Source organism: Mesoplodon bidens, assembly GCF_964165515.1.
Source record: "Mesoplodon bidens genome assembly, chromosome: 2".
In the NCBI taxonomy this organism is placed as follows: domain Eukaryota; kingdom Metazoa; phylum Chordata; class Mammalia; order Artiodactyla; family Ziphiidae; genus Mesoplodon; species Mesoplodon bidens.
The window spans coordinates 115652862-115664703 of NC_138177.1; the positions used below are offsets into that span (position 1 = coordinate 115652862).

Here is an 11842-nt window from a genome sequence, read left to right on the forward strand (position 1 = left end):
AAAGCACTGAGGCATTTCCCTTCCCCTCTCTTTGCAGGTGGGAATGGAGGTGTTCCTACACAAATCAAACCAGGGAGAAAGCTACGAACCACTTGGAAGACAGTAAACTGCTTACCAGAAAGGAATATTGACATTTACTCCAGTGGGATGCTTTTTCTGCTTCAGAAACTCATGGGCCCTTCTCATGCTGCTATCAGAGGAAAGCATGGTGAAGGAGATCTTGCAAAAGCTGATCTTTGTCTAAGTTAGAGGTCTATAGGGACAGTCCTTGACTCTTTCTTTAACAGGTTAAAGGAAAAGCCCTGTCTGACATTGCCTCTGAAGACAGTGGGCCCCAGGATTTCGTGGGTCAGGGTTCCTATGGGTCAGAATGGTCAGTTCAGAAAGCAATCAAGCCTAGCCTTCTTGAGAGGACCACATTCAAGAGTATAGCTACAAAGTGGACTCATCCTAGAAAAAAAGGGGTTATTATCATAGGAGCAGAAATTAAGGGCTTGGTCTGTAGAAGTCAGCTGAATAGGAATTGGTTCTGTTGGAGAATTGCTGAGCTAAGTTTTCCCAGAAGGAGAATAATCTACAAGGCTGCCTTGTCAGAGAAGTAACTGATATTTAAGTACCTACCACACATTTGGGAGCAAACTCAGATCACAGCAGCACCAGTCAAAAAGATCTTGCCATTTCCCTCACTTTCAGTTTCCCCATCTTCCTTTCCATCCTTGGAGGATGCAGGAATTCACCCTTTGCCCCTTATCCAATGCTGATATATGGAATCTGAGATCCAGGTCTAAACTCAGGGAAAAGGAAAAGCTTTAAACTAGATGTGAAAGAAAAACTCTGATTCAATCTGATTAGACTTCTGATATCTAAAATTGCTGCTCATCCAATACCTGAAAGCTAGGAGATTTACCCAAGATTCATCCAGTGGGTAAGAAAGAAGATGTAGTAGGAAAGCAGTTGTAGGAGAAAAACAAAGAGGAGGGAGTCTATTTTATCTTCTCCAAATAAATCAGATGATATAAATAATTCAAATAGATGATAACCTAATTTTTCTCTTGAATCAACTGCCCACTAGTCTCTACTACCTCCTCTGGTGGAAGGTGAGACCATATACAGAAGACAGGAACACAAAGCACTCTAAGATATGAAAAGAAATGTTGGTGGGATAGGTGGAAACAATAGAAAGGAATGAGAAGATGAGTAGAAATTAGTATTTGCAGGAATAGAGAACACTTTGGTGTCACTCTTTTGATGGGGCGTGAAAATATTTTGCATGCAGGGGGAATATGAATAATCTGTGACTAGAGGACAAATTGTTACTGCACACAAGTCCCTTTGCAATATGACATTCCTGAACCTCCATTAAGGAACAGGATTTAGCAGGTAAATTTTGGCTAATACAATATTTACAAATGTAAAGAAAGCAAAGTTTAAAACACTTGCACTTTGGGGTTTGTCCTGCTTTGGCTCTTTTGAGACTGCCCTGTGAAGAAGCCTGGACATGTTTATTGGAATAGGAGAAAACAAATGGCCCTATTGTGCCTACAGGTCCAGGCTGTAGCCAGCACCAACCACTAGACATGTGAGTGAGGGGATCTTAGTTCATTCAATTCCAATTGAGCTGCCAGATCATGGCAGCTACATGAGTGATCTCAGGTGACACCAACAGAAGAATTTTTCAGTTGAGCCCAGCCCAAATTGCTGACTTGTGCAATTGTTAGCAAATAAAATTGTTGCTTTGTCATGAGGGTTTTTTTTTTTTCCACAGCAAATGATATCTGAAAGAATTAGCATATATTTATCTCATAGAATTGTTTACTGTTCTGTTTAATTTCTGTCTTTCAGCAAGTTGTAAGTCAAAAAACCTCAGTGCTTTGAGATCAGTGTATATGCAACCAATCATTTCAGTTATAATACTTACCCACAGATTTTACTGGGTTGACTCTTCCACTGAGTTGAGTCCTCTCAATTCCACTGAGTCTTCCAATAGAGGCATACAATGGACACGGGAAATTTTCCTTCTTTAAGAATAGAGTCCACTGGTATACAAATTGTGCATATATAGAAACTCTGCTGAGGTGAGCAAGAGATACAAGAGTATTTCAGAAGTTACCTATGATAAACTAAAAAAAAAAAAAAAAAATAAAGATAAAAGTTAATTTGTAGGGGGGTTGATGACAATTCTTACAGGTTTTATAAATAACAATCCTTGAAAGAACACAGTTTAAAAAAATGAAGAAATTCTTTCCAGACGCAACAGTAAAACATTTTCTGAGGTCATTGATTTGTGCACATATAATGATTCAGGAGGATGGTGGGAACTAAAATTTTGAAACATACCCAGGTGGTGTAGTTGTCTGCATTTTGTCCTCTCTCAAGGAAATCGCCATTCTGATCACAGACAATCTTTTCTTTAAGTTAAACATTTCATTCTCTTGGGTGTTTGTTGCTAATGGAGACAGAATTACCAGTCTCATCTGGATTCAATACATTCTCCACACATATTCATCAAGTACACTATTTTCTCAGCAGAAGTTAAATTTTAACAGATTTTTGGTGACTTTTGACACATTGTCACTTACAAGGGACCTTCCTTCAGGAGACTGTACAGAGAGACATTGTACAAACTTTGGCTGTGTCTGGTTCACAAATAGATAAACAGATGTCATTTATAGATTTTTTGCCAACAACAACCAAATGACATCATGCACATCATGTGTTTGTCACAACAAAGTTTCTCTTGTTTTCTTCTCTTTTCTAACCAAGTTGTATTTGACATGACCACATATCAGAATGCTCCTGCTGCCTCCTCACTTTCTGTCCATAAATATATATGTTTAAATACTTTGGGACAAATGTGCCCTTCACAAAGCAAAGCAACATTTAGAGAGGATTAGTAAGCCTCTGAGATGCTATGCTTCCCCTACATCTCTACCCTACAATTTGTGTTTTTGAGCTTTAATACATTAACTCCCTTGACAGGAATGATGAGTACAGTAAGAGTTGACAGATTAAAGCAGGATAATTGGGAGGTGGTGTAGACTTCATTGTTGAAAGTTAAAATGATATAGTAAAAAAAAAAAATGGGCTTTGGAACCAAACTTGGATTTGAATCTGTACGTGGGTTTCCTTTCTACATTGAGTTCAATAGATGATTCAAGCAAATGACTTAGTCTCTTTGATCCCTCTTTTTTCACCTAGATAATAAAGGGGGGGCACCTACATTGAAAGTTTGATCATGAGGATTAAATTCTATAACAAAGAAGAAGCACCTCTGGCATTTAGTATATGATCAGGAAATGTGAATTACCTTTACTACTTTGAAAGCATACAATATCGCTTCTTGGCCTTTTGGCTAAGATCAAGTGAATGCAAACAGTTGCTTAATATTAAAAAAATAACAATATGAGAAATTATTTTCATTCTATCTATAAGCACAAATGATACAACTCTAAGAAAATATTCACCAATGATTACTGTTAATTTACAATGTCACATCTCCATTTGTCTTTTTGCACAACCTGCATGTTCTGCCAATATTTAAGCCATAAACCATCCTGAATATTTCACAGTGGCCTGAATGTGTTTGGGTCAGAGTTAGGCCTACTGTGCAGCATACTTTTTCTACACTGTGCAAAAAACGAGGGAATAAGCCAACAGACATGCAGAAAGTTTGCTACATGGCAAGGGCTAAACTAGGAACATCCACATTTCTAACCTCATTTAATCCTCATAACAACAGTTGGGAGGCCCATGTTAACCCCCATTTACAGTTGAGGACAATAAAGTTTTGAGAGGTTCAACAACTTGCTCATTATCACACAGATCCTGTTTCAAAATCCCAATAGTGTGTAAATTTTTCTTTTGTTCACAGAAGCATGGTATGATTAACAAAGCTTCCAATAAACACATTATTCTTGGAGAGTAACACTTTCTATCTCCCAGTGCCATGATATGTTAGATTTTGAAATAATTTTAGAAATTGTCTATATGACTTTATCATTTTGAGTTGTAATAAATGAGACAGTTGATAGGTACTAGCTCAGGATTATATCAGGGCTAGAGCTCAAGTGCCAAAAATCCCAGAAAAAAATAGAAGGAAAACAAAGCACATGGTATAATTTTTCACTTACTTTAATTTTAGTCTCTGTTTTACAGAGAAGAACCTCTGTAATACCTTGAGCCCTTTTGAATTATAGAATCACAGAATGCTAATTATGGTATGGTGGAATTTGAGTGGTCATTTAATCTAAGCGCTCACATCTTTCAGATCTGGAAAAAGGAGTTCCAGTAAGGAAAAGTCACTTGTTTATATCACCAGCTAGAAGTAATAGTGTCATGAATATAAATAATACCTTTTAAATTCTAGTCCTTTGCTACTTAAATTACACTCTCCTATCCCTTTCATTAAGCCCTGATATTTGGCCTATAAGACAAGACTTCATGGTAACTGAAGTCTAGTACATCAAAGCATTTTTTTCAACTAAACAAACTCTGACAGTCCTTGAAGGAAAAATTCAAAGTTGATAAAAAACTGGAAGGTGTCCTTTATGTTTATATCTTTCACTGTATTAAGCATGCTAGGCCAAAGTAATAGATCAAGATGTATAATGACTCAAATACCATATTTTTTTTCATTTAACATTCCAGGATGTTCATATCTTTCCAATTGTCCAAGGTAGATGACAAAGTGGTGGATAATGGACCTCAAGGAAGGACTCACTTCCACATCAAGGATCTGAGTTAACAGCATCTCTGCCATTTTTAACACAGAGCTACCATGGTCACCACAGAGCTTATGTCCACCTAATTCAGCCAGGGCAGAAAGCACGTAAGATGTCATTATGGGAAAAACATGGCAGTGGAATTCATTACCTTCTTGCTTTCCATCATCTAGAATTGTCACATGACCACATCTGCAAACAAGGCTGGAAAACATCATCTAACTGTGTTCCCGAACATGAGAAAACAGATTTGGGTGAACATTTATTACACTTCTGTAGGGCATTCAGATCCATTTTTTGGATCCAAGTATGTTTCTTTTTTTCTGAATATATTTTTCTGAACCTTTGTGGGTCTCTGTAAGTATGTGACTTGCTCTGCTTAAGGATGTCTTTCTCAATATATGTTTAAATCGTTTTCAGGATATTGTACTTCTCTCAGCATAAATATGTTCTGTTTTTTCTCCGTGACTATCGTAATATGTGAACATGGCTCCTTCTGATATATATACTTTCTGCAATTCGGAAAATAGGCTTTGTTAAATACAGGAAGCTGTAGGGATTAAATGATTGTTAAACAGTAACTAAATCTCTAATAAGACCTAACCACCATTCGTGGACTGTTGAAGCATATCACAGATTGCTTTCTTACATTTGTTGAATTTTAAGCATTACAAAACCTGTCTTTTGCTAATAAGAACTTATCAGTGCAGCTTATTTGCATAATGAAGCTAAATATGCAGTTAATTTGCACATATAAAAATGTATTAAAAAAACATTTTCCCTTGCACACTGGGGGAGCTGTTAAGTTGCACAAATAAGAAACGTTAACTCAAAGACAACCAGAAAAGCCCATGGATATACAACTAGGACTAATTGGTATTTGGTTTATAGCTACATGCTGACAACGATTAAGCTAATTATAATACGCATGGTGCTAAATTGCTATCTTTTTCATACATTTTCTGAAACAGCAAGAACTCCAGAGAGGTTCTGGTTCAAAGTCTAGTTATTCTAAACAAGAATAGAGTTGAGATCATTTTTACAGTTAACCGATTAACACGCTTCAGCACAATTAATGTAATATTCAGAAAAACATTACATTTTATAATAAGGAAATCAAGTAAAGGCATATTTAATTGGGTAAACACCAATAAAGTGTCCAAACGTTTTTGTCATATTTTGGACTTGAAAAATTGAGGTGTCAGTAATGAATTGTAAGGTAACATTTTGAGAGAAGACAAGAGAAAAAATGTTCTGGAAGGAATAGGGTCAGTATGTATTGGCCATATAACAGAAAAATAGGAATCGATGCCAAGGACCTTTCATTCTTTCAAAGAGAGTTGGACCAAAATAGAGATAGTGGTAGAAGAAGATTGCAAATTAAAACATTGTGTTTCAATGCAGATAATAATTGTCCTTTGAGCTCCAGAGAGTAAAGCTAAACACCACCAAGACCCTTGTAAACTTTCAAACTATAAGTAGTTCATTCCAAAGTCATTAATGAATCCATTCCATAATGTTCTATCATTTAGATTTATTGAAACCATATGTGAGTTCTAATCCATTCAAACTACTGAAATTTACCAGAAACAGAAAAGGAAGAATTGTCTCTATAATCCTTTTTGGGATGAAATGTTTTTCAGTAATTGAGTTGCTAGCTTTACCATATAGTAACTTCCCTCTAATAAATATCCAGAACTGGGTGTTTTCTCTTTTGTATAAATGTCTGAGCATAAAAACTTTAGTCATGCAAATGATTATTGTGAATAAATGACATTATTGATATCGGGGTTACAGAGTACAAATGAAAGGGGCTGGGACTTCCCTGGCAGTCTAGTGGTTAGGGCTTTGCCTTCTAATGCAGGTGGTGTGGGTTCGATCCCTGTCAGGGAGCTAAGTTCTTGCATGCCTCTCAGCCAAAAACCAAAACATAAAACAGAAGCAATATGGTAACAAATTCAATAAAGACTCTAAAAATGGTCCACATCAAAAAAAAACTTCTTTAAAAAAATAAATAAAGTAATTGAAAGGGGCTATAAAATTCAATTGTGGAGAAAGGTTCAAAGAATTTATAAATTGCATAGCCTTTCACTGAGTCCTGACATGTTTTTTCAGACCCCAAGTGATATTTATATGATGAGAAAGAAATTCAGAATTTTAGGAAAGATGTGTAAAAGGATTAAATTAGACATGATAGAGTTCCCCATTTCCCTCACCTTCTACCCTTACTTTCTTCCATTTTTCCCCTTCCTACTCTGCCCTCTGTCCTCCCCCTCTCCCCCTTTTTTAGTTTTTGCTACTTCTGTCTCCTGAAGATTGACCACCCAACAAAACACAAGGCTTACAAAGGATGGCTCTCAAAAGAAGTATGCTGGCAGTTATCGGGATGGAATTGTACCAGTGTTACTAAGAAAGGGGCAGGAAAAAACAGAATTATCTCCAGCTGCTGTAACCACAATTTTTGGAGTAGTTGAAGACAAAAAGTGTAACCTGAGCCAAGCCACAAGGACATGTACTGCTCTCTTCCCCAGATCCTATAAAACTCCACTTTTACTTCAACTTAGAGAGTTACCTAGTCTTCATGTGTTCCCTCATGCACATTAACTGAATAAAGTCTTTATCTTCTCTTTGATGCCCCTAAATTATTTTCTTTAGACAGATGTTTGGGCCAGTAGGAGATGGCATTTTTTTTTTTTCATTTTTGTTTTTTGTTTTTTCCTTTCCTTTGACCCTTGCCCTACTTTATATAAGCCTTGGGGCCCTACAAACTTGTTTGTTTAGCATGTTTGACTTAAGAGTTAGTTTTAAGTTTATATGTGCTTACAATTATCAAATTATGAATGTTGAAACTATTGAATGGTAATTTACCTATGGCATAGTATCAATGAGGTTATGAGAATTAGCTTATTTTTTCTCTAATGTTACTTGAGTAGTAATTATTTATTAAAAATTCAAAACTGCAATAATATCAACAGAAAGAAAAATCTAGAATAAAGAAAACACATAAATGACATATCATGAGTAAAACAACAAACAAAAGTAACCCAGTTCATTTATAAATGAATCTGTGTAAAATCTGTGGAAAAAATATAGAACTAAGTTTAGGAAGCAGTAACATTTTAGCACCACCTGTACTGCTGGGAAAAGTAAAGAGAAGCAAGAGTTAAGGAAAAGGACTTGAGAAAATTTTATTTTGCACACAAAGTTCCATACAGTTTAGGAATGTTTAGAGAGCATCATTATCAGTGGTTACCAGATGAAACATATTTAGTGATACTTAGTGTCTCTTTCATCCTACAAGTTATGGACAAATCAAAACCCCAAAATCACAAGAGCAAACTCTGTATAGATAATGACATAATCATTAATATTTAATATGCTTAAGTTTGTCCACAGATAGGCATTGCACTTTGGAACACACTAGAAATGATAAATTGTATAATCCCCATTTGAGGGATGATATAATTGAAAGAAAGGGGATAGTAAGTGGCTTGCACAAGTTCTGCAATTAGTCTGCAAGGGAATTAGTACTAGAAGTCAGATTTTGGGACAATTACAGACATAAGATTCAGCTCTTGTAGATAAATATAGTATGAAACCAGATAGCCTCAACAACCACGAAATTTTTTTAAAAATTATGTAACTTCCTGACTATCATAGTTTTGATATTTAAATCTATTAGAAGCATCAGGACATAAAGGATTTATGGTCTGCAAAGAAAACAACCAGGCTGGATATATGCTCAGTGAAATTTACTACATTTGGCAAATTATCGGGAGGAAATAGTTCCTCTACTTAACATAAGCTTTGTGTGCTATCTGCTGGTATTACTGAGAATATGGTCTGACAAAATATACCACTATTATTATAGATGAAAATCATGTGAGTATAGTCTATTTTCTTTTTCTATTAAACCACTTGTATTATGTTGCAGAGCGCCATGGAGAGCTACTAATAGAAGAGCCCTATTTGGCCGTGTGTTTAGATGACATGCTAGTCAAGGGTATACCTGAGTTGGAACACTTGGCAAACTAGAGGAGATTCTAAAGCATCCTTCTAAGGCATATTTACATCTCAGAACAAAAATTGTGAGCTTCAGTTCCCAAGAATGTATTCCTTGGGTGGCTGAATCATTTCTATTGCAATTTGCTTGAGCAAAATTAAATTAAACCTCAAAATTTTTAATGGTGGTAGAGGTGAAAAAACGAGATGAAGAAAGAATTACAATTAATTTTTTAAATTTACTTAGACAAACATTTTTACTTGATCTCTTAGCAACACATATTAGTACAACTTAGGCATCTTGTAGAAATATTCTACTGGAAGAGGCTACAGTGAATTAAATAAGGTCCTCAAATTGCCTATATTCATGGCAAAATCTTTTCATTTATATTACTCTGTTCCAAGTTATAGGTATACTCGAAGCAGAAAATTAAAATTGGCCTTAGACAATTAGACAAATTGAACGCAATGTTTTTGTGTTCTTAATAATGAACTAAAGCACTTATTTTAAGGATATAAAAAAATCTTGTAAATAATTCTGAACAGACAGCATTTAGGAAAACTAGGTTCTAGTTTAAACTAGATTGGAAGTGTGCAGGTGACCTCATTCAAGTGTAAAATTTATTGACAGGACTTACATGACTAGTAGTAAAAAGGCAAAGTAGCCCTGGAAGTTTCAAATATCTGAGATTTCTCATTGTTTATGTATTTTCTAGAATTGGTAGGAGTGATTGATAATCCTTCCATACTTTTTCCATCAGTGAGGACAATTGGGTATAAAGTATTGAATTCCCTGCCCTTCTATATTAAGCAGTAGAGCGCACACTAAAAGCTAACATATCTCTTTTATGATTCATGAAGGCCCATTGGGGTGGGGCAGGATTCAAGTGCTTCTCCACTCACTAATTGGGAGCCATTGACTTGAAGAGCAGACAGGCCTCTTGCCAAGTGGAAAAAAAAAATGTTTTCCTTTTCTCAGTATAGATTTAGAATGTAGTTGGAAGGTAAGTTAATATCTATCCTGGCAGATGTGCTTACTTTAATAGTCCCATTTGTTAAAGCAAGTAGAAGACCAGAGTTGCACTGGTGAGAATTTTAATCAGGAAATGCTAATTGTAAGCCTTAGTTCCTTCATCCATGGGGCTGATGTCCATAGTCAAACTTCAGCATTGGGTAGTGATGGATATCATTATCACTTGAGCAAACTTGAGCCTACAGGACATTGACATGGCATAATGTATGTGGGTACTACTATTACTACTACTAAAAATAATAACAAACATTGTGCTAATTTCATGACAGACACTCTTCAGGCATTTGTATATAACAGTCTGTTTAATCTTCACAACCATCTAATGATAGAGGTACTATTACTATACTCATTTCAAAGATAAAGAAATGTGAGCATAGAGAGGTTAAATTAACTTGCCAATGGCCTCAGAGTGGTAAAGCCAGGAAATTCAGGTGAGCAGTTAGGAGCCTGAGTCTATGCTGTTAACACTCTGCTATGTAAAAATATAATAATGGTGATGAATAGGAGTGAGATTTGGAGGGAAAGATCTGAAGCAAGAGGTTCTTTGAGAAGGTACATGCACATAAAAAGGTGAAGAAAGTGAAGATTAGAGGAGGTGTCCATGGAAGGCTTCCTTTTTTATGGAAGTCCTCAGTATTTAGCCTCCTTCCATATTTAGACTCACAAAAAGTCAAGATTTTATGAATTTTTGGTAGAATTTAAAGATTTTCCAGCTTATATGGAAACTCCCTTTTGAAATTATCTTAGCCTTCAGTAAATAAATGCACATGCACATCAAAATCTTGTATGGTGGCCTTGGGGAAACTAAAAGGACAGTACATTGTACTCTATATCCTTCCCAAATCAGCCCAGTGGGATAGCACCCTATCATGTGGACCATGACATGAGTTTCTGCTGGTCATGGAGAGTAGCAAACGACAGCTCACTGCAAAGCTAGATCTAGAATAGAACAACAACATTAGTGAAAAAGCAACAGGAAACGACAACATCAAATCTTTCCTTTTTTCCCAAAGATTAGGGAAACAGAGGGAGCTCTGGGCTATGCATATTAAGGAAATGTGTTACATAATATTTTTGTTAATTAAACCACAAATACTAGGCACTAGTAAGTGAGCTCATCCTGAATTTTTGGTATTTTTAGGGGTTCTGTTAAATAAGGGGAATAGACATGCTCTCTAAAATTCATTAACTATATACATTTATTAAAATTTTCCAGATACATTTTTATAGAATTCATTAATTTTTTTACTGTAAGTTAAATATAGATAATCCTGTATATACCCTACCTACTTCACAGAGTTGAATTTAGTTTAGTTTAATTCAGTTTTGCTTTGTTCAGAATAAAATGAGATGCTATAAATGCTAGGGCACATAAATGTAAGTATACTATAAATGACAATGAACTGGCAATACTTCAGAGATCATTTTATTGTTCTTCATTGGTAAGCTTTGATATACTGAACTCAGACATAAACACAAGAAGAATTTTTACTTTGAACCAAAGTTATTTTTGATGTAAGAAACAGAATATTACTTTAGCTTGTCCACAATAAGATCCATGCATAGGAAGGGAACTAGGTTATCTCACAGAGCACAAGAAGGGATAGTCTTCATAAGAGACAGAACTAGGAACAAAAAAACTCCAGGAACAAAGTCAGGTCTCTTCTCTCTTCAAAGTTTCTTTGCTGTCTGCTTCACCTCTTTTTTTGAAGCAAACTTTGTAATACATGGCTAGCCCTAGTGTGTACCATGTCCTTCCATCAGATGACCAATGTAAGCTGAACAATGAATTTTACATTTAATTATAAATGTACAGGAAAGATTATTTGGTTAGCCCAAATTGATGGAGGTATTATCCCTTGGTCAATCAAATGTGATGGGTGGGAAGGTGGGATTTGGGCATTATATGAGGTCATATTGGAGAAACTTGATGTAGAAGGACCATCCCTGAGTGGCAGCATTCAAAAATACATGGGGTATGCCACAGACTGAGCAAGCATTCTGAACAATAACAATGAAACCTAGAAATTATTTCTGAAAAAAAATCTTTCTCTCTTTACACACACACACACACACACACACTCAC

The 11842-nt window shown here is 35.7% G+C and overlaps 1 long non-coding RNA gene across 1 annotated transcript in view; it reads left to right on the forward strand.

Moving 5' to 3' along the window:
* LOC308612930 overlaps positions 1–7348 on the forward strand; it is a 40316-nt gene extending 32968 nt beyond the window's left edge. The window contains exon 2 of the long non-coding RNA XR_014015180.1: positions 38–7348. This is a non-coding gene — a long non-coding RNA (uncharacterized lncRNA). The remainder of the gene's footprint in view (positions 1–37) is intronic.
* Positions 7349–11842: the final 4494 nt, after the last annotated feature.